Source organism: Bidens hawaiensis, unplaced genomic scaffold (genome assembly GCF_021521415.1).
Source record: "Bidens hawaiensis isolate Kalapana, Puna unplaced genomic scaffold, B.hawaiensis_p1.1 tig00037618_1, whole genome shotgun sequence".
NCBI lineage: Eukaryota > Viridiplantae > Streptophyta > Magnoliopsida > Asterales > Asteraceae > Bidens > Bidens hawaiensis.
The window spans coordinates 132,835-137,041 of record NW_027496572.1 but is presented as its reverse complement, the minus strand read 5'-3'; positions in this window follow the sequence as shown (position 1 = coordinate 137,041).

Genomic DNA, 4,207 nt, shown 5'->3' with positions numbered 1-4,207 from the left:
GATTTTTATGTTTTGCACAATCCTTTATGCTATAGGTATCGTATTTGTTTCCTTTTTGTTAGTTTTAAACTTATAGATTTTTAGTTGATTTAATGTTTGCTTATTATCAAGAAAACTATATTAGCTCTAAATTATTGACATTTGATTTGGAAAGACAAGATTCTTGAACCTGCGTTGGTTGCACTTCATAATCCGCTGCATATGATTTTTTGTTTAGAATCTTCCTCATAAGGCCAATATACTTGGGAAGGTTTGTTCATCATCTTTTCGTTTAATTCATCGAGTACAATTCATATATTAACGAGCCAAAACAGGTTAGTCTGTGAAATAAATTTTTTTTAATGAATTTATTCTTTATCGTAAATATACCAACTTTTTTTTCCAACCGCTGAATTTTTGGCTTACTTTCAACAAAAACCAATACTATCGGTTTGGCTCACATATGACCTAAAAACCGTCAAAATAATTTTTTTTTGTCACAGTTAACTTTTTTAGTCATGGCCAACATGATATTTTCAGCCGATATTGACTCTTTAGTAAAATTGATTTTTTTACAAAGTTGACGATTTTGGTAAGTTCAACTTTATGGTGTGCGCTTACAATTTAATATGAGGATAACTGCTGAGAATAAAATGCTCGAAAGGAAAGTGTTTTATTTGAGCATTTTATTGGTAGAATATGCATTGGTAATTATAAACATTGTATCATGAAGAATATACATTTGGTACTATGTTATTTCTATAGTTTGTTGCATTTTTTTGTATCTTCTGTAATGTTACTGTAAATTGTTATACTATTAACAATATCTTAATTGTATTTATTGTATTTTCGTTTAATTTCTAACTATATTTTATAATTGTTGTAACATGTACTTGACGACGAATTTGTATAAATAAAATAAAATAAATAAAGTCATAACTTCAACTCACATCATATAAGAACAATATATTTTCAAAATAATATATATAAAATAAATTAAAATTAACCCGCGTAATATGCGGGATAAAAGCTAGTATCATATATTTGTAAAAGAAATTGTGAAATAAAATAAATACCAACGCCACTATGAAGAACGTGGGTGTAGTGGTCTAGTGGATGTGTAAAACCAAATATTTATGATTTAAAATTCATTTTAATTAATGTTTGGATTTATATAGATGAATAAAGAATAGGTTGAGGACGGGTTTCGGACCAGGCAGGTTTATACAACCGGACGAAAGGACAGTAACACCTATGATAAAGATTCGTATCATTCACAGAGGAACATATGTGTTAACACGAAAAACCCGCAAACTTATAGAGAAGACTATGAGTATAGGAAAGAAAACATTGTTTAGATGAGGACCAACCCAGACAATATCCTAGGTTCGGCAGGCATTTAGGACATGGTTTTAATGAGGACACAAAACTTCTTATTTATTTTTTCTAATATTTAAAACAAATTATTAAAACATCAACAGTGAAACTGAAAAAAAAACGTGGGAAAAAAGGGCTTATCTAGCAATTAGCTACTATGAATAGAAGGCCTAGTATTAGCGACTTGTTTGTTTATATTTAACTGGACAAAAAAATTTGGAAAAGAAAAATTGCATGAGGCTTAACTTTTTTACGTGTCTTGTACATTTAAAATCTCGAAGACGGCCATGATTTAAATATAGTGATTAAAGTTTTTTATACTAAAACATACTAAGAAGTATTAATTAAATGATACCTATTTGATGAACAAGAATTTGGATGGCATATATATATATATATATATATATATATATATATATATATATATATATATATATACGTGTATTGGATCATTTCAGAAGTTTTTTTACAGCGAGAAGTGAATGTGTAACTTCATTAATCCCTAATTTCACTTCATTTCTTATGTGTAGGTGCGTTGTGTATGTGCATATGTATGTGTGTAGGTACGTATGTTTGTATATGTGTACGTATGTTTGTATGTGTGTAGGTACATAGGTTTGAATGTGGCTCGGTACATTTATATGTTTGTAGGTTTGAATGTGTAATAAAGACATAAATACAACCAACCTACATATATGTATGTAACATCATATGAAATGGAGTGAAATTATGGATTAATGGAGTTATACATTCACTTCTCGCACTTCTCGCTGTAATATCACTTCTCGCAAGATCCATCCCCTATATATATATATATATATATATATATATAAGAGTTCAAATAAAAAATAAGTGTTTTGTGAGAAGTGTGAGAAGAGCTTTAAAATAAAACAAACCACCTAAATATGACACTATACAATGTAAATATGAAACAATACAATTATTTAGAAACTACCAATCTCAACCACTAGATCATAGATCCAAGGGCCTAGATCTATTCTTATTCTTCTCACAAAAATATTGTTTTTGACATTAACCCTACCATATATATATATATATATATATATATAAATTTAATATAACTTTATTTTGAGTGATGGGTCATTGTGTTGTAGGTAAATGTCTATTGAGCAGGTCATCAACCACATTGAGTGCTATTGGAAACATTATTATAAAAGTTATCTACCAACTCACAAAGGATCATATGCATCTTTCATTCTTTCCTTTTCATTAACCTCAATATTATAATTTGTTTAATAATAAAATGTAAGATATGACGTGTAGAATTTGGGACATACTAGATATTACTACATTATAGAGGATTTGTTTTTCTAATTTTTTTTTAATAAAAAACATATATATTTTTTTTTATTTAATATAGAAACATAGATATTACATCAATATAGCAGGTAGGCGGGCAACAAGCTGCGCCGCCACCCCTTTCTGAATTGCAAACCCTAACCTGCTAAAGACATACCCCTGCCCCTTTGGAGTCGACACATTGTTATGCACAACCTGTTGGACCCTGGTTAGGAAACGGATAGCTTCCGGTGCCAAGGAACCAAATGTATCAAAAGCCAGAGGGACAAAAACATGTTGGTTCTCTTCGCAGGCTTTAGCATGTTTCTCCACTTTCTTTGTTTAAGCCATTTTCATTGCTTGCCCAGCTACAAACCCATTATCCCTCAAACCAGCTAAGGGAGATACCCCTGTGAGGTCAACACAAGCGTGTTTTCCCCCGGCTCAACCAAAGACGAGCAAATCTGCCGGTCGTAGAGTGGATCTCCCTTCCGAGGGGTCTGTAAGGAAGTTTACGGGGGCTTCCTTTTTAGCTGATATCCCAGCTCGCCTTAAGATGTCCCAAAGAACGTCCCGCACTCAATCATGTCGGTATTTGAACCCAGGCATCTCCTTGCAATGAACCGCATGCTCTCCGAATTTATCCAGGCAAGCCTTACGACAGATCGGACATGTTTCGTCTTCTGGGTACATTGGGACCATCAAACATTATTTTTGGGTTTAAACTTGAGTGAAGTATCACTATGTGAATTAAGCCTCACAATATCAAACATTTTTATGAAGGTTTTTTTTTCTTTTTTTTTTTTTTTTTAAGGTAGACTATTGGGAAAGAGACAAAAACATAAAAGTTTTGATTAGGTTGAGAGTGGTATATATTATTAAAATTCTTCTTACATATAAATGGTTATGTTATGTATAAAATTAAAGTTTTTAACGTTTTGCTACATATGTTTATGTTTATATTTATATTTACTGTCCTCAAATTGATTGAAAACGAGCTAAATATTCATAAAGAGAAAGTGCAAACCACAAACTGGAATGAACTATTGAACTCACATATTTTAACTTTAAGAAAATAAAACTTTGATTAAAGTTGTATAATAAATTTTTAACATCACCTATTATTATTATTATAATAAATTGGAGCATGTGTTTACAATTTACACAATAGCTACTTCTTTGCGTGTTTGTAAAGAACAAATGGATTAAAACAATTCACGTGAATTTTTGTTTTTTTGTTTTTTTTTCCCCATAAATAAGAAGACAAGTCATGTGTTGGATAGAAAAAATAATTTACATGTTTTAAACTTTTTTTACACAATAAAGTTTCATGAATTTGTCTTTTAACGCGTCATAGCATATTTTCGGTATGTCAAAATCGTCTCATATGATAATATGGCGTGTCTCGTCTTTTTTACAAAAAAAAAAATTATCTAATAAAATTCCCATTCCAACATATTAAGTTTTAACCTGAAAAGTGAGTAACACGTTAGTGTAACATAGGCATGAAGCTATCACTAATTTTTTTCTAAAAAATACGTAATGGTTTAAC